This window comes from Saimiri boliviensis, chromosome 8, assembly GCF_048565385.1.
Source record: "Saimiri boliviensis isolate mSaiBol1 chromosome 8, mSaiBol1.pri, whole genome shotgun sequence".
NCBI lineage: Eukaryota > Metazoa > Chordata > Mammalia > Primates > Cebidae > Saimiri > Saimiri boliviensis.
Window position 1 is genome coordinate 2,341,412 of NC_133456.1, and position 19,559 is coordinate 2,360,970.

Consider the following 19,559-nt stretch of genomic DNA (forward strand, 5'->3'; position numbering starts at 1 on the left):
TCCAAAATGCTTGTGGTCAGCAATGGGGAGAAGGAGACCCACGAAGGGTCCCCTGACTTTTCAGAGCTTGTGGTACAGGGAGACAGGCAGGACAGGCATGTACGTGAGGCTGCAGGAATGCAACAAGTAACACTGGCCCTGGAAGTGCTTTTCTTTCCCTTTTTCTCTGTTTCTCAGAAGCATCACCGACCAGAGTCCTGACCTTGCAGGTCCCGGGGCTGGTCTGTTCTTCCTTCCAGGTGGGTGGTGAATAACACTCACAGTTCTCCCTTTACTCGCTGTTCTCCCTGCCGCTCTGACTCAGACTCATCATGTGGGAAATAAGCATCTGCAGCAGCCTCTTAACTCATTTCCTTGCCTCCAGCCTCTTTCTCCCTTTCATATGTTCTTTGTGAGGCTGCCAAATTAATCTTCCTGAAATAACACTTAGCCCATGTAACTTCCCTGCTAGCACCCTGCTGCTGGCCGAGGAGCAGTGTGCTGGGAGCTTCTGTATGTCTCTCACTTTTCACCTTTACCTTTTCCTTCTACGGGCAATGACACTGTCTGCAGAGAAGTGTGTTCTTCTGCCGACCTCTTTAGCTTGAGGTGCTCTTAAAAGTCTCGTCTTCAGCCATCTTCCCATATTTCTACTCCTGCCTGGCATTGTCTTCGGGGCCAGGCATGATTGAGTCATCATTCTTCAAATGCTAAGGGCCACTGCCTCCCAGGGAAGAGAGAGAAAGAATATTAACAAGGGCTCAGCTTCTGGCGTCCATCAGACCAGCTGCAAATCCCAACTCTGCCGTTAAACTAGCTGTGGGCACCTTTTCAAGAACTCATTTGTATTTTCTAAGTCTTAGTTTTCTCATCAGTTAATACATGAGGCTAAAGTAATTTGTACCCCTTGGGGTTGGGTGGATAAAATGAGACACTGTTTATCAAGCGTTTCATAAATGCCTAGTCCATAAGTCGTTAAGTACTATAGACTAGTTACTTATGCAAAGGGCCACAGAACCCTTAACTCATGTCGTTGTTAAAAGGATGGTAAGCCATGTATATATTGATTCATGGAGTGGCTTCCAGGGATGTCTGGCCCTGCTTTCTTTTTGTGTCTCTAGGGTCAGCATCTTCTTATATCTGGTAATGGGCTGGGGTCTGACTGTATGGTGATGGTGCTGGCCAGAAATGCTGGATAGTGACACTGAATTGTGCTGTCTTGGAACTGGAGGGGATCTCAAGGGACTTATTCAGTGTCGGATCTCTAAGGTCCCTCAGCAATCCAAAGTAGATTTGAGAGAATTTAGTCCAAAAGGCTCCCATTGGCTGTTGGGTCTGTTGTTTTTCTTGCCCAGCAGTCTCTAGGGGGTCCCCTACCCCTCACCAACACAAGTCATATTATTGGTGGTTTATCACTTGTTTTTGGCCACTCTTAATTAAATGCATTTTTTATTTACTTCTGTCAAAGAGAAACAGTGAAAAACGCTCAAAGTCATGAATACAGGAGGTTGGAGGCAGTCACGCCTCAGCTCTTCTTCCTCTGTTCCTAATCATGCTTCATTAGATCCTCCCTATGTGAGGGTTAAATGGCTCACAGACTTGGAAATATTAAAAGTCTTACACACAAGTTTAAGGTGCTATTGTTAGCCAAGCTTTCCTCACTTAAAAAAAATATCTATCTATCTATCTATATCTATATATATATAGATATAAATATGCTTTAGGTTCTGGAGTACATGTGTAGAACATGCAGAATTGTTGCATAGGTACATACATGGCAATGTGATTTGCTGCCTCCTTCCCTCTGTCTCCTATATCTGGCATTTATCCCTTCCCAAACTCCCCACCCTCCACTGTCCCTCCCCTAGTACCCCCCATCAGACCCCAGTGTGTGATACTCCCCTCCCTGTGTCCATGTGTTCTCATTGTTCAACACCCACCTATCAGTGACAACATGCGGTGTTTGATTTTCTGTTCTTGTGTCAGTTTGCTGAGAATGATGGTTTCCAGGTTCATCCATGTCCCTACAAAGGACACGAACTTATCCTTTTTTATGGCTGCATAGTATTCCATGGTGTATATGTGCCACATTTTTTTTGTCCAGCCTATCGTTGATGGGCATTTAGGATGGTTCCAGATCTTTGCTATTGTAAACAGTGCTGCAGTGAACATACGTGTGCATGTTTTTTATAATAGAATGATTTAGAATCCTTTGGCTATATACCCAGTAATGGGATTGCTGGGTCAAATGGAATTTCTATCTCTAGGTCCTTGAGGAATTGCCATACTGTCTTCCACAATGGTTGAACTAATTTACACTCCCACCAACAGTGTAAAAGTGTTCTTATCTCTCCACATTCTCTCCAGCATCTTTTGTCTCCAGATTTGTTAATGGTCACCATTCTAACTGTCATGAGACGGTATCTCAATGGTTTTGATTTGCATTTCTCTAATGACCAGTGTTGATGAGCATTTCTTCATATGTTTGTTGGCCTCATATATATCTTCTTTTGAAAAGTTTCTGTTCATATCCTTTGCCCGCTTTGAATGGGTTTGTTTGTTTTTTTTTCTTGTAAATCTGTTTCAGTTCTTTGTAGATTCTGGATATCAGTCCTTTGTCAGATGGGTAGATTGCAAAAATGTTTTCCCATTCTGTTGGTTGCCGTTCACTGTAATGATTGTTTGTTTTGCTGTACAGAAGCTCTGGAGTTTAATTGGATCCCATTTCTCTATTTTGGATTTTGTTGCCAATGCTTTTGGTGTTTTAGCCATGAAGTCCTTGCCTATGCCTATGTCCTGAATGGCTTTAACTAGGTTTTCTTCTAGGGTTTTTATGGTGTTAGGTCTTATGTTTAAGTCTTTAATCCATCTGGAGTTAATTTTAGTGTAAGGTGTCAGGAAGGGGTCCAGTTTCTGCTTTCTGCACATGGCTAGCCAGTTTTCCCAACACCATTTATTAAACAGAGAATCCTTTCCCCATTGCTTGTTTTTGTCAGGTTTGTCAAAGATCAGATGGTTGTAGATGTGTGGCATTGCCTCCCAGGCCTCTGTTCTGTTCCATTGGTCTGTTTCTCTGTTTTGGTACCAGTGCCATGCTGTTTTGATTATTGTAGCCTTGTAGTATAGTTTGAAGTCAGGTAGCATGATGCCTCCAGCTTTGTTCTTTTTGCTTAGAATTGTCTTGGCTATGCAGGCTCTCTTTTGGTTCCATATGAAGTTTAAGGTGGTTTTTTCCAGTTCTGTGAAGAAGGTCATAAGTAGCTTGATGGGGATAGTGTTGAATCTGCAAATTACTTTGGGCAGTATGTCCATTTTCACAATATTGATTCTTCCTAACCATAAGCATGGAATGTTTCTCCATCTGTTTGTGTCCTCTCTTATTTCCTTGAGCAGTGGATTGTATTTCTCCTTGAAAAGATCCTTTACATCCTTTGTTAGTTGTATTCGCAGGTATTTTATTCTTTTTGTAGCAATTGTGAATGGCAGTTCGTTCTTGATTTGGCTCTCTTTAAGACTGTTATTGGTGTATAGGAGTGTTTTTTATTTCTGCACATTGATTTTGTATCCCAAGACTTTGCTGAAGTTGCTTATCAGTTTAAGGAGATTTTGGGCTGAGATGATAGAGTCTTCCAAATATACAATCATATCGTCTGCAAATAGAGACAGTTTGACTTCCTCTTTTCCTAATTGAATACCCTTTATATCTTTTTCTTGCCTAATTGCTCTGGCTAGGACTTCCAATACTATATTGAATAGGTGAGGTGAGAGAGGGTATCCTGGTCTAGTGCCAGATTTCCAAGGGAATGCGTCCAGTTTTTGCCCCTTCGGTATGATATTGGCTGTGGGTTTGTCATAAATAGCTTTTATAATTTTGAGGTACATTCTATCGATACTTAGTTTATTGAGAGTTTTTAGTACAAAGTGCTGTTGAATTTTGTTGAAGGCCTTCTCTGCATCTATTGAGATAATTGTGTGGTTTCTGTATTTGGTTCTGTTTATGTGATGGATTACATTTGTAGACTTGTGTATGTTGAACCAGCCTTGCTTCCCCAGGATGAAGCCTACTTGATCATGATGGATAAGCTTTTTGATGTGCTGTTGCAATTGGTTTGCCAGTATTTTATTGAGGATTTTTGCATCTATGTTCATCATGGATATTGGCCTGAAGTTTTCTTTTCTTGTTGAGTCTCTGCCGGGTTTTGGCATCAGGATGATGTTGGTCTCATAAAATGATTTGGGAAGGATTCCCTCTTTTTGTATTGTTTGGAATAGTTTCAGAAGGAATGGTACCAGCTCCTCTTTGTATGTCTGGTAGAATTCAGGTATGAACTTATCTGGACCTGGACTTTTTTTGGTTGGTAGGCTATTAATTGCTGCCTCAACTTCAGCCCTTGTTATTGGTCTATTCAAGGTTTCAACTTCTTTCCAGGTTAGGCTTGGGAGGGTGCAAGTGTCCAGGAATTTATCCATTTCTTCCAGGTTTACTAGTTTATGTGCATAAGAGTTGTGGGTAGTAATCTCTGATTTTAGTTTGTATTTCTGTAGAATCAGTGGTGATATCCCCTTTATTGTTTTTTATTGCATCTATTTGATTCTTCTCCCTTTTCTTTTTTATTAATCTGGCTAGTGGTCTATTTTGCTGATCTTTTCAAAAAATCAGCTCCTGGATTTATTGATTTTTTGAAGGGTTTGTGTGTGTGTGTGTGTGTGTGTGTGTGTGTGTGTGTGTGCATGTCTCTATCTCCTTCAGTTCTGTTCTGATCTTACTTATTTCTTGTCTTCTGCCAGCTTTTGAGTTTTTTTTGATCTTGCTCCTCTGGCTCTTTCAATTTTGGTGATAGGGTGTGGATTTAAAATGTTTCTTTGCTTTTCCTATGGGCATTTATTGCTATATATTTTCCTCTAGACACTGCTTTAAATTTGTCGCAGAGATTCTGGTACGTTGTGTCTTTATTCTCGTTAGTTTCAAAGAACATCTTTATTTCTGCCTTCATTTCACTGTTTATCCAGTCGACATCCAGGAGCCAGTTGTTCAGTTTTCATGAAGTTGCATGGTTCTGAGTTAGTTTCTTAATTCTGTGTTCTAAATGTTTGCCCTGTGGTCTGAGAGACTGTTATGATTTCCGTTCTTTTGCATTTGCTAAGGGGTGATTTACTTCCAATTATGTGGTCAATTTTAGAGTAGGTGTGATGTGCTGAGAAGAATGTATATTCTGTGGATTTGGGGTGAAGATTTCTGTAGATGTCTATTAGGTTTACTTGGTCCAGATCTGAGTTCAAGTCCTGGATATACTTGTTAATTTTCTGTCTCTTTGATCTATCTAATATTGACAGTAGAGTGTTAAAGTCTCCCACTCTCCCAGTGGGAGTCTAAGTCTCTTTGTAAGTCATTAAGAACTTGCTTTATGTATCTGGGTGCTTCTGTATTGGGTGCATATATATTTAGGATCATTAGCGCTTCTTGATGCATTGATCCTTTTACCATTATGTAATGTCCTTCATTGTCTCTTTTGATCTTTGTTGGTTTAAGGTCCCTTTTATCAGAGATTAGGATCCCAACGCCTGCCTGCTTTTTTTTTTTTTTTGCTCTTCATTTGCTTGGTAAATCTTCCTCCATCCCTTTACTTTGACCCTATGTGTGTCATTGCACATGAAATGGGTCTCCTGGATACAGCACACCGATGGGTTTTGACTTTTATCCAATTTGCCAGTCTGTGTCTTTTGATTGGAGTATTTAGCCCATTTACATTTAAGATTAATATTGTTATGTGTGAATTTGATCCTGCCATTTTGATACTAGCTGGTTGTTTTGCCCATTACTTGTTGCAGTTTCTTCATTGTGTTGATGCTCTTTACCATTTGGTACATTTTTGGAGTCGCTGGTACTGGTTGTTCCTATGTTTAGTGCTTCTTTCAGGAGTTCTTGTAAGGCAGGCCTGGTGATGAAATCTCTCAGCAATTGCTTGTTCACAAAGTATTTTATTTCTCCTTCGCTTACAAAGCTTAGTTTGTCTGGATATGAAATTCTGGCTTTAAATTTCTTTTCTTTAAAGATATTGAATATTGGTCCCCACTCTCGAAAATATAGAACACTTCACAAATTTGCATGTCATCCTTGCACAGGGGCCATGCTAATCTTCTCTGTATTGTTCCAATTTTAGTACATGTGCTGCCAAAGCGAGCACCCTCACTTTGTTTTTTGCTAGGACTTGTTATAAAGCCAATTTATAGAATGAGTATGCAATGTGAACTCTTCTTGTAGGGAACGTTCTTTAGATAGTACTGCAGATAGACTTAAGTCAAGTTAGCTAGAAAGAAGTCTGTTATTTTCAATGAAAAAAATAAATTACCTGCCAAAAACATTCTAGATTTTCTCTTATCTTTTGAAATCCATTAGTTTTGGATTGCAACAGACTGGGCACAACTCGAGCAAATTAAGCCACAAAGAATGCTTAGAGTCCCCTAAGCATTTAAGCATGGTCCTTTTCAAACTAGGAAGCTTTAACTGGAAGGAAGAATCCAGTTCAAGGTTGGCTTTTATCTCTGCAGTCACAGGCAAAAAGCGAGTCCATGTGGCTATAATCATGTTCCTGAATTTTTTTGGAGCAAGACAAAAAAATCTCGTATCCTCTATTTATGTCAGTATTTAAAAATAGGTATTTAAAATACACAAATGTAATTTAAAATGATAATATATATGCTTTTTAGGACACCACCTACATCAGGAATCACTGAGCAAGAGCCCACATTTCTTTCTGTTGATCTCTTTGGAAGATGTAGGGTGTAGCAGTTAGTCAACAAAAGAGGATTGTGACACCTGGTCCAGAGTCAGTGCACAGTAGATATTTGTAAAGTGAGAATAAATGAGGGTCAATAAAAAAGTATTTCAACAATTGTTTTGTGGAGACTGAAATGTGTATAAATTACTGCAGTATTTGATGACAAGAAAAGAAATAAAACTCCAACAAGAATTCAGACGTCTTCTATACTATATTTTAAAAATCTGTTCAAAGGAACAACAAGGTTAATATAGTGCCATCATTTCTTGGCTACCCTCATATGGTCCTTACTTTGGGCCAAGACTTTGGCGTCTTTTTTTATTTGTTCAGAACCAGGAAAAAGCTAATAATTCAGTGACTATGGTGTCAGAATGCTGGGAATTGGGAAGAGGTTGGGAGAAACATTGGAAATCGTCCTTGACCAAGGGTTCCATCCTTATCAAATATGAGATACACCCATTTTTAACGTCTGAAGATTTCCAGGTATCTCTGCATCCCATCCTGCAATTTGACTGTGGCTGTAGTTTTAGCATCTATTGATTGAGAAGTAAGGTACACCAATTCGTAATGACCTCTTGCAATGGAACCTTGGCCAAGGAATCTTCAGCTCACTTGATGGAACCACTAACATATTAGACCAAATTTCTAATTGTGTTAATGAGGTACAGGAGCACTTTTGGTTTAGTAACAGCCCGGATATAATTCAGAAAAGCATAGGAAGTTCAAGTAGAGATTTGAAAATATCTAAAAGTGACAAGCAAGACAACTCAGGATGCCAGATAAGACTGGTGGTGCTTGAGAAATTTCACTCAGCTCTCGCAATGTTCATTGCCCCATGGAAATTCCTTCACGAATCACCTGATAAAATGCAGAATGCTGAGTGAAATTTGAATTTTGAATAAACAACACATGCACTATATGGAGCATACTTGTGCTAAAGAATTGCTTGTTATTTACATGAAATTTAAATTTCACTGGGGATTCTGCACTTTGTTGTTGCTAACGTGGTCACTCTACCTTCAGATGTCCACAGGGGTGCCAAGGGTTGAAGGACAGGAACACTGAAAACGTGGATTATATTCCAGCATGGCTGTCAGCGCAGGTTACTGATGCGTTTTCTGGGAACCGTTCCCATCTCTAAGGCTGTAAGGCTCTATGCTTGGTTTTCTCGGGGAACCTTGCTCTCCCTCAGGGGTGTGCAACTCAACCTGGGCAGCGGCAGCTCAGGAGGCAGTTACTGATTTATCCTCTCGGTTCATTTTCATTTACTTTGAGGTTTTGTCATGAACTTGTATACCTGATCTTCTGTGAAGTGAGGGCAGAATCGAAGGTGGGGATTTCTTGGGGCTGAAGTCATGACTTTAAGGGTGAAATCGGGGGACAGAGGAGGAGGCAAGATGGAAGGAGACTTCAACTCACTTGGACTACTTGTTTTTCTGTACAGGAGTCAGAACATTTTCTATGAAGCATGGCAGACTATAAACTCTCCACCTTTTCTTCTCTAAATTTGACTTCAAAGGAGATTGGAATTTAGATACTTCTTTCTCTCTCTTTTTTAAATGCAGCTTCCTTTCCCCTTTACTTTAAAGTCTCCCTAAACTTTAAGCTAAGTTTAAAAGAAAAGCTGGCATTGCACGGTTTTAAAAATCATTTATTTAATTTATAAATGAGATATCCTAGGATTTAAAATTCTGATTTTAGAATCAATGAATTTATTCCACAACCATGCAGAATATTATGACAAAGCCAAAGAAACAGCTTATTTTAATGAACAGTCACATTAAAATTCTGTCACCGTAAGGGCAGAGCAATGTAAAAACAATGACTTTCATAACAGGTCCTAAGTGTCAGGTAGTTTTGTTTCACAGGAGATTAGAAAGAAAGCACTGCAAATGAAGCTCCTATTTGCTGGATGGGATTTTCTCTCCTACCCAGAACAACAATTTTGAAGGTTCATTTTATAAAGCCGTACGATGGTGAATGCCATTGTTTCCACACAAACACTCTTTTCCCCCATAAAACCTCAAATGTTTGGATGGGAGGGGGATTTAAAAGCAGAGAACTTGAAGAAATTAAAAATGGAGCAATTAGTTGTAGTTTTTAACAATTGACAGAAAACAAAAAACAAACAGGGGCTAGAAGGCAGCAGCATATGAGTTTGAGAAACACTGCTTATCTCGTTCTTGCTTTCACTGGGCATTAGCTATCCCATGCTCAGCATAGCTTTGATTCATTTAACATTTTCAAGTGCAATCTTGGTGCTTGAATAAATAAGGTGCTCCTGGGTAGTGGGAAGAGATGGAGACTCAAAGAGGTCATCTCAACGTGGCGTGGGAGGCCATGCTGCAGTGAGGGCATGTGCGAGTGCTGTAGGGCATAGTGGGAAGAGCCTACATCAGACTGGAAATTCAAGATCAAGAGAACAGTCACTTCCAAGACTAGACCTTTTCGTTGTAACCACTCCCTTGTGAGTCTTGGAGTCACAACCTCGGATTCCTCAGGCCAGCCTTTATTTTTATTTTTATTTTTGTGACAGGATCTCACTCTGTCACACAGGCTGGAGTGCAGTGGTGTGATCTCAGCTCACTGCAACCTTTGCCTCCCAAGCTTGAGTGATTCTCCCATCTTAGCCTCCTGAGTAGCTGAGACTAGAGGCATGTGCCATTATGCCTAGCTAACTTTTTTTTTTTTTTTTTTTGTAAATATGGGGTTTCATTATGTTGCCCAGGCTGGTCTCAAACTCCTGGGCTCAAGTAATCCACCTGCTACGGCCTCCCAAAATGCTGGGAATTACAGGCGTGAACCACTGCGCTAGGCCAACCTGGATTTCTGATATTTTGTTCTATCAGAACAACATGTCTACCTGTGCACACCCTGGACAGAAAGACTGTGTCTCTGTTCCTTGGCTCTTCCATCTCTTTTTATCCTTCCCAACTTTTTAAATGGAAAATTTTAAATATATATAAAAATAGAATAGTATAACTTACCGATTCCCCAGTTTCAAAACAATTACTAACTCATGCCAACTTTATTTTATCCATTCTTCCATCCATTTCCCCCATCCCCCAGATAATATTTGTATAAGTTACGGTTCTCTAGAGAGACATAATCAAAAGTTTGTGTTTGGGATGTGGGTAAGGAGATTTAGGAATTGGCTCATACAATTTAGGAATTGGGGTAGGCAAGTCTGAAATCTGCTGGCCTGCAGGTGTGGTCCCAGGGGAGAGTTGATGTTGCATCGACATCAAAGGCAGTCTAGAGGCAGAATTCATTCAACCTAGAGAAGATCTCAGTCTTTTAAGACCTTCAACTGCTTGAATGACTCCCGCCCATCTCCTTTCACCAGTATAGAGGGTAATCTGCTTTCTTGAAAGTCTACTGATTTAAATGTTAATAACATCTAAAAATATCTTCACAGTAACATCTAGACTAGTCTTTGACCAAAAACTGAGTTATGTTTTAACCAAATTGATGAATAAAATTAACCATCACAATTTTGAAGCGAATCCGACTCATCACATTATTTGATCCATCATATTTTAGTATATATCTTTACAAAATAAAGATTCTTTAAAAAAATGTGTATGTGATACTATTAGGATCTATATGAAATTGAAAATCCTGAATCATTTTTGTTTTAATTAGGATCCAAATAAAGCCCATACATTGTAATTACAGATATGACTCAGAAGTCTCTTTTAATCTGTGGTTCTTTATCTCTTTTTGTTTTACTTTGAATTCACCTGTTGCAGAAACTATTTTGTCCTGTAGAATTTTGCATCATCTGGATTTTACTGATTGCATTCCCGTGTTGTAGTTTAAATGTTCCTCTGCCCCTGTATGTCCCATAAATTAGTAGTTATATAAATAGTTTGCATCACACCCAGGCTTTTTTTTTCTGCGAGAATACATTGGGCATATCTTGTTGAGGTGTTGCTCTTCTGGATGTCAGCGATCCTTGATTAACATTGCATGACTCTATTTATTCATTAAGTTATGTAAAATCCTAAATTCTCTCATCTCTCTGGCATTTATTACTTGAAATATTTCTGTAATGAGTAGTTTTCCCTCATCAATTATTTCAGTATTGTTCTTCCTAATTATTTATCTCAGCGTTTCCCAAATTGGGATTGATAAACTCGTGGAAATGTGCTGACATGTTCTTATGTGTATGTCTGTGTGAGTGTGTTTGCGTGTGTGTGTGTGTGTGTGTGTGTGTGTGTGGTCTGTAAGCTTTCTATTACAATAATATAACTCAGCATTTTTATCTCAATAATGATTGAGAAACATCATAAGTATATCTGGATCACTTAGATGATCATCTGTCAAAGTTAAATCAATTAACTCAGGGTTGGAGTTTGCATTTATATTTAGGATCATAATGGCAGCAAGCAGCACTGCTTTAATTATCAAGGGTTAAGGAAGAAAGAAGATTAACTTAATATGCCAAGTTTCTTTTCAGTGGCTTAAATAGAGAATAAAATAGAGCAATTGAATTGCTATCACGATGGTAGTAAGCAGCACTGCTTTAATTATCAAGGGTTAAGGGAGAGAGAAGTGGGCTTAATATGCCAAATACCTTTTCAGTAGCTATTAGCTAGAATCGAGAATTGAATAAGGATTTATACTCCAATTTGGGGCATACAGTAATTACATATTCTGGACCAAAAAGATGATACATTGTAGCTGTCAGTATTACAGTGATGCTGGTGATTCATTTTAGCAAAAATCATTTTTTGTTATATTTGAGGTGCATTAGTTTATTTGATGTTTGCTGGGTTTGTAGTTTTGACTAATTTGTAAATTTGTTTCATTTTTATAGTTGTCCATGTAAATATTTTTACTATTTAAGAAAGTTTTTAATAGAAGCGATTTGGGCCAATGTACTGGCTCGGAAAGAATTATTCTCTTCCTTTTAAGAAGAGCTTCACATTACTCATGTTTGAGAATTGCTGCCTTATCCCATTCTTGCTTTCATAGGACTATTAGCAAGTCTCACATTCAGCATAATTTGTCCTGTTAAGGAGTGATCTCTGCTCAGAGTGCTTGGAGTCAAATGGTGCGTGCCTAGAGATCAGCATCCCGGAACACTCAGAGAAAAAGAGCTCTATTTGTGAAAGGGTATTTTAGGGCCTCCTGCCCTCCCTGACATCATCTCAAACCAGAGAACAGAAGCTCTTGGCTCCTTCTGTATCTTTTCCCGGTTTCTTGTAAGACCTGATAACTGGAGAGTCTTAGGCCGTACCTACACATCACTGACACAACTCTTTGGAAAGAGAAAAATCAGAACAAAAGTCATCTACAGCAGGCTTTTCCAACTTTAATGTACTTAGGGGATCTCTTACAAATGCAGATTCTGAGCTCTGACTCTCTCAGGTGATGCTGCTGGCCCAGATAACATACATTGAGTAATCTGAATGTAAACAACCAACTGCTTTGTCTTTACGCAAGATCATTTTACTATATTTGACTTTCCTAGGATAATACATAGAAAGCGCTCAGCACTGTGTTTGATACAGCACCAGCATTTGATAATGGTTCTTGTTACTGTGACTTTTTGACGCATGGAGAAGGGTGGAAATGATGGGAAAGAAGATGGGAGTTTAGAGATGATGGACAGGCCTGAATTGAGATCCCAGCTTTGCCATTTATAAACGATTTGACTTGGGCAAGCTTTTTAGCCTTTCTAAGTCTCTCTTGTCAAACATCAAATGGGGAGAAAAATACGACTTCACGGAATTAAGAGGGTGCTATACAGCTCCGAGAGAGATGGGTATTTGATAAAGGACATTTTTCTTCTTGTGTCCCGTTTGGACATAGACTTGGGGCTCAGTCTTAGTTCTGTCACAAGATTATTGTGAGTTGCATTATAATCCTTCTGAAACGTGGCTCTTTCTCATTATCTTTAAAGTGGAGATAATAATTATGAGGATTAAATTAATTGGTGCATGTAAAAGGTCTTGGCACATGATAGGATCCCAGGCATTACTGGCCTCTCTCTCCCCTCTCTTCCTTCACTTAGTGGTGCAGCTGGCAAGGTCAACCAAGCTTAGGCACAGTTTTAAGATGCGGGACCTGTGGTTTCAATTTCAGTTGACTAGAATCATCTGGATATCTTACAAAAGGAAAAAAAAATGATTCCCAGTCCTCACCCCAAGAGACTCTAATTTAATAGGTTCTGGGTTGGGGATCAGATACTGTGCATATTTTTGATGGCTCCCCGTGATGTTGGAATCACAGCTCTAGTAGACAGCTAAGCCTTGATTACTATCAGGCGGCTCTTAGCATTCCGCACGTCTGCATTCCACACCGCACCTTTTCCACCCCCAGCCCCAGCCTTTCCGATTGTTTCTTCCTACACACTCTGTTCTGGTGCACTCCCATGAGGAGGCTGCCACTTGGCCCCTCCCTTGGCACAGAGGGCTGAGCACTTCCGGAACTCCTCACAACCAGGCCGGGCAGGGGAGCCTGAGCTGGGCATGCCTCCCAGCCCCACCCTTCCCTCTGAGACACACAGAAATCCCTTTGGGTTCCTGCCTGAGGAAGAAGAAGACGCCCCTCCAGAGAGCTTTGAAGCGTGTGAAGGAGAAACAAATCTGTGACACGAGGCAGTGCCTACTATGTGGCAGGAACTTTGCTTGTATTACGTCTGCTTATCCTTAGCTTTATAAGGTAGTTTATTGATACCGTCATTCTCATTTTATAGAAGAAACTGAGGCAAGGTAAATTAAGATGCCCCGGGTCAAGCACACAGTGGTCTTTGTATTACAGTAGTCTGATTCTAGAATCTGGGCTCTTTAAAGAATGATGCCTAGGCCCACTCAGATTAATCAAAGGAGAATCTCTAGAGATGGGTCCCACACATTGGTAGCTCATTTATGAGCCTTCAAGCCAGACATGAGACCTGGCCCACACTTTGCTCTTCTGTCTCAGGCTGACCTGGAACCTAAGTCTACAGAATTTCTTTTTATTCCTGTTCTCTTCTTCCCCTCGTCTGTTGGCGATTTAAACATTTTGTTTGTTTGTTTGTTTGTTTTAATGCTTGTTAGAGATCCTTGGTCTGACTGGCATTCTTTTCTTTTCTTTTCTTTTTTTTTTTTTGAGAGGGAGTCTCACCCTGTCACCCAGGCTGGAATACAATGGCGCGATCTCGGCTCACTGCAACCTCCACATCCTGGGTTCAAATGATTCTCCTGCCTCAGCCTCCCCAGTAGCTGGGATGACAGGCACCCACCACTATGCCCAGCTAATTTGTTGTTGTTGTTGTTGTATTTTTAGTAGAGGCGGGGTTTCACTGTGTTGGCCAGGCTGGGCTCTAATTCCTGACCTTGTGATCTGTCCGCCTCAGCCTCCCAAAGTGCTGGAATTACAGGCCTGAGCCACTGTGCCCGGCTCTGACTGGCATTCCTAAGAGGGTTTTGATAAACTGAATAATGACCTTTAGAGGTGTCCATATTTTATTTTCTGGAAACAGATATTACCTTACATAGTCAGAAGGATTTCACAGACATGATTAAAGTTCAAGATTTGGGGCTGGGGAGATTACCCTGGATTATTCATGTAGGCCCAATGTAATCACAAGGGTCTCCTAAGGAGGAAGGCAGGAGGATTGGACTCAGAAGAAGGGGAAGTGGCGACAGGAGAAGGGGGTCAGAGTCAGCGAGAGAGATTTGAGGATGCCGTACGCTGGCCTTGAAGAGGGAGGAAGAAACCGGGAAGCCAGGAACACGGGAGTCATCTAGAGGCTAGAGAAGGCAAGGAAAGGGACTCTCCCCTGCAGCCGCTAGAGGGAAGGTGGTTCTGCCGGCACCTTGATTCCGCCTCTGTGAGACCCATTTCAGACTTCTGGAAGAGAATATACTTGAGTTGTAATCAGTGGTGATTTGTTAGACCAGCAAATTAAACCAGAGGTATTTGGTGCTGTAGAAAGTACACTGCCTTCCAGTACCCCAGAGAATTGGATTCCTTTTCTGCACTCTGCCATTCACTGGCTGTGAATAATTATCTTAAATATGTCTTTAAGATAAGCTGTTTCTTCTGGGAATTAGAGCCAATGAAACTGGATGTCCCTGAGGGCAGGACTGGGCTGATAACCTGACACACCGCACAGATGCACTCCCAGCCATAGCCTTGGTTCTTCTGCCCAGCTCAGCTCTGCACTTCCCAATTGGAACCGCCTTCCCCGCTCCCTCAAACTGAGCCCAAGCTCTCTATCACATGCTGAAATTATTTTGTGTGTTAACTTCTCATAGGCACTTGCCAAAATCAGGAGTCACTGTTTTCTTGGATGGCTCTATTTTTTTTGTTTGTTTGAGATCAAGTCTCGCTCTATCTCCCAGGCTGGAGTGCAGTGGTGCGATCTCGGCTCACTGTAACATCTGCTTCCCATGTTCAAAAGATTCTCCTGCCTCAGCCTCCTGAGTAGCTTGGATTACAGTACGTGCCACCATGCCTGGATAATTTTTGTATTTTTAGTAGAACCAGAGTTTCACCATGTTGGCCAGGCTGGTCTTGAATGACTGGGCCTATTTTTAAATAAATTAATTAAAAATAAACAATGAACTATAAATTTCCCAACAGCAAGGGACTGGGAGACCAGAGTTACTCTGTTGGCTTTTCCTCCTCTACTCCTGTCAAAATTTCACAATGTTTTGATATCACCTCATTGGCTTCAGACTCTGCTTATGTGATTTATTTGTTTTTCACAAACTTCTCCCTGCCCTACTTCTAGTATTTGAAGGTGGACATGGGGCATTATGTTGAATTGGCCAGCTCTTTCAAAAAGGGGAGATATTCTAGACCTGTGTATGACTGTACCTATTGCAAATATAATTGGTAGTGATGACGTCCCATCATAAGTCCTTGGCCTCATGTATGCATATTTAATACTAAGTTTCTTTATCCTTGGTAGTGATATTAAACTGCAAACTTGTATGATTTTCGTTTGAAAGTTTTCTCATGGGAATTGTGTAAACTTCGTTTTTCCCAAATGATGTTCTGTTTGTTCTATTAATTGCTGTACCTTATCTTTTGAAAAAAAGTACACATCATCTTGGTTGTATTTACTTGGATAAAATAGTTAACAGCTAAGTTTGTTACATTCTTTTTTCCTAAGAGAAAAGGGGGGAAAAGTCTTGATGTTAAGGGGATTTCACCAAGGGTCTCCTAAACCAATGTTTCTTAACTGGTGAAGAGTGTGAATTTGACCCCCAGGGGACATTTACCAATATCCATAGATAATTTTGCTTGTCACACCTCGGGGGTAGGTACTGCCAGCATCCCGTAGGTAGAAGCCCGGGATGCTACTAAACATCCTACAATGCACAGAACCCTTCACCCTGCCCCTGCACCAAAGAAAGAAATAATTATCTGATCTTAGATTTCAGTAGTGCCATTGTTGAGAAATTCTGTCCTGGATCAGTGTTTCTCAAACTTTAATGTGCAGATGAGTCACTTGGGGATCTGGTTAAAAAGGATTCTGATTTGGTAGGTCTAGGTGGCAGGTGAGTCTGTATTTCCAGTAAGCTCCCGCTCGGCGCAGACCACCAAGGGTGCAAGGGCCATACTTTGAGTTTCAGTGTCCTAGAATCCTTGTTTCTTATCTGTCTTCTAAAACTAAAAGATAAGTTCCGTAAGAGCAAAGACCTTGTCTATGTCCTGACCCCGTGGCTAGAACTGAACCTGGTGTATCACAGTTGTTTAGTAAATATTTGTTGAAAGCATGAATGGATCCATGGAGGAATTAAGAAATGAATGAATAAGCAGACAGGCAAGAGTACTGCTTATTCCTACACATATCTCTGAAGAACCTTAAAGGCACTTATTCTAAAGAAAACTGAATTTCCTCTCGACAAAACCAGAAATTTGCCAAAAAGCTTTGCCCAGGGCGTGACAGTCTTCCTCAGGTTAAAAATAACCTCCATTTTCTGATGTCTCACACTGTCCCTTCCGATGCAGGTCCACTGGAGCGATGGTTGGGCTAATAGTGGGAAAAACCCTAGGCCCAAACCCTGGCCCCACACCTGAGCTCAGGCTGGAGTGCAATGGTGCAATTTTGGCTCACTGCAACCTCTGCCTCCCAGGTTCAAGTGATTCTCCTGCCTCAGCCTCCTAAGTAGCTGGGATTACGGGCACCCACAACCACGTCTGGCTAATTTTTGTATTTTTAGTAGAGATGGGGTTTCACCATATTGGCTAGGTTGGTCTCAAACTCCTGACCTCCAGTGGTCCATCTGTGTCGGCCTCCCAAAGTACTGGGATTACAGGCATGAGCCACTATACTCGGCCGGAAGAGCTTTTTAAAGGAAAACCAGATTAGAATGAATTTCATGGGGTAGCCTCTGGGCAACAGGGAGCTGAGGGGTGGGGAGAACCTGATGCTGGTGTGGTTGTATACCTGCGATCCTCGGAAACTCAGAGATCTATTAGCCCCAGTTGGCAAATCATTTCCTTGTTATTCGGGGCTCTCTGGGCTCCCATTCATTGCCCTCTGTCTTCCACCTTCTGTGCACAAGGAAATTTAAACAAAGCCCAATTTTGGAATCCTATCTAGGAGTGACTTTCCATCCTAAGGTGGACCCTGTGCTCTTGTAGAGAATTTGCTCAGGACTCAAAGTACTCTCTAGTCCCTTTCTGAGAATTGGATGTATTGGGCAGAAGACAGAAAGGGGAGTGAAGAGCAGGATGGCAGGAAGAGGAGTAAAGAAGAGGCAGGGAAGGTGAGGCCCTGAGAACAGGGCCACAGGGCATCCTCTGTAGATTGGCTCAGGAGATAGCCAAGTGTTCACTCAGGCGTCATTGTCACAGAGCTCTTGACAATAGCAACTCTCTCTTTAGGAGCTGTGATGCAAATGAATGAGAGAGCACTGTTGATTCAGGTGTGGTCACTACATTTGGCTGTACATTGTTTCGTAAACTTATCGGGCCCATGGGTGCCTGTGACGGTGCCCTGAACCGAAGAGAAACAGGTTTCTCTTCTGGGTTGGAGCCGGTAGTGGGTTTGGGAGTCCTGTCTTGGAAGCAGCAGTTCATGGACACTGCAGAATGTACTGCAGCTTTCCTGGGACCTATAAGGGATTCAGGTTGGCTACAAGGCAAGGTCAACAGAGAGCGTGATTTCTTTGTCACCAGAATTTTTTATTAAAGCAATTGTAGGAATTTCCCTTTCTGGATGTCTTTAAATAGAAACTAGATTCTTGTATTATGGGATGGTTTAAGGGCTCTCAGAGGCAGAGAGATGCATATCCCTGTCTTTGCTCAAAAATATTCTATCACTTCTTATTGTTCATGGAATAAAGTTGAAATTTCTGAATCTGGGATTCAAGGTCTTCTATTATCTGGCTCTAAACCACTTTCCTAAGTCTTTCTTTTTAAAAAGATAAACACAAAATGAACACAAAGCAGCAAACTAGGAATGGAGAACTTTCTCAACTTGTTACAGAATATCTACACAAAACGTACAGCCAACATCATACTTTAATGGTGAGAAACTAGGTGTTCCCCTTAAGACTGGGAACAAGACAAAATGTCCTGTGTCATTACTTCTATGCCACATCAAACTTGATGTCTTAGCTAATGCAGTGATATGAGAAACTGGAATAAAAAATACACAGACTGGGAAGGAAGAAAGAAAATTCTGTTCACAGATAACATAATTGTTCATGTAGAAAATCCCAAAGAATTGACAGCAACAGCAAAGCCCCTCCTGGAGCTAAGTGATTTTATTAAGGTTGTAGGAGACAAGATTCATATGTAAAAGTTAACAAAAAGAAATAAAATTTAAAAAATATGAAAGTTAAATGCTTTCCTACATGCCAACAATGAACAATTGGAGTTCGAAATTAAAATACCACATCATTTACATTAGCACCAAAAAAAATTTAGATATAAATTTAATAATATATATATAAGATATAAATGAGGAGAACCATAAACCTCTTAAGCAAAAAATCAAAGATCTAAATAAATAAATATTCTATTCTGTTTATGAATAGGAAGGCTCAATATTGTTAAGATGTTTTCTTCCCAGCTTGATCTGTAGATTCAATGCAATCCCAGTCAAAATCTCAGCAAGTTACTTTGTGGATGTTAAACTAATTCTAAAGTTTATATGAACAGTCAAAGAACACAGAATAGGCCAACGTGATATTGAAAGAGAAGAACAGGCCGGGCGCGGTGGCTCAAGCCTGTAATCCCAGCACTTTGGGAGGCCGAGGCGGGTGGATCACGAGGTCAAGAGATCGAGACCATCCTGGTCAATATAGTGAAACCCCGTCTCTACTAAAAAAAAACATATAAAAAATTAGCTGGGCACGATGGCACGTGCCTGTAATCCCAGCTTCTAAGGAGGCTGAGGCAGGAGAATTGCCTGAACCCAGGAGGCGGAGGTTGCGGTGAGCCGAGATCGTGCCATTGCACTCCAGCCTGGGTAACAAGAGCGAAACTCTGTCTCAAAAAAAAAAAAGAGAGAAGAACAGAATCAAAGTACTGATACTACCTGACCTCAAAACTTATTTTAAAGCTACAGTGATCAAGAAAGTGTGGTGCTGGTGAAAGAAGAGACAAATAGGTAAATAGAACAGAATAGATAGCCCAGAAATTTGCCCACATAATATAATCAGCTGATCTTTGACAAAGGAGGAAAGACAATTCAGTAGTGAAAGAATAGTCTTTTTAATAGATGGAGCTGGAACAACTGTATACCCACTGAATTAGGGTTCTCCAGAGAAACAGAACCAATAAGGGATATGTATATGTATATAGGTATATGTATATATGTATGTATGTATATGTATATATGTG

At 40.7% G+C, this 19,559-nt stretch overlaps 1 protein-coding gene and 1 non-coding gene across 4 annotated transcripts in view; one reads left to right on the forward strand and one right to left on the reverse strand.

Annotated features, from left to right (window-relative positions):
* TMEM45A (transmembrane protein 45A) overlaps positions 1-19,559 on the forward strand; it is an 87,730-nt gene that overhangs the window by 26,090 nt on the left and 42,081 nt on the right. The gene's annotated exons all lie outside the window — the stretch shown is intronic.
* On the reverse strand, positions 6,058-6,164 carry LOC120367312 (U6 spliceosomal RNA). Its single transcript, XR_005581716.1, has one exon. It is a non-coding gene; the product is annotated as a U6 spliceosomal RNA (small nuclear RNA).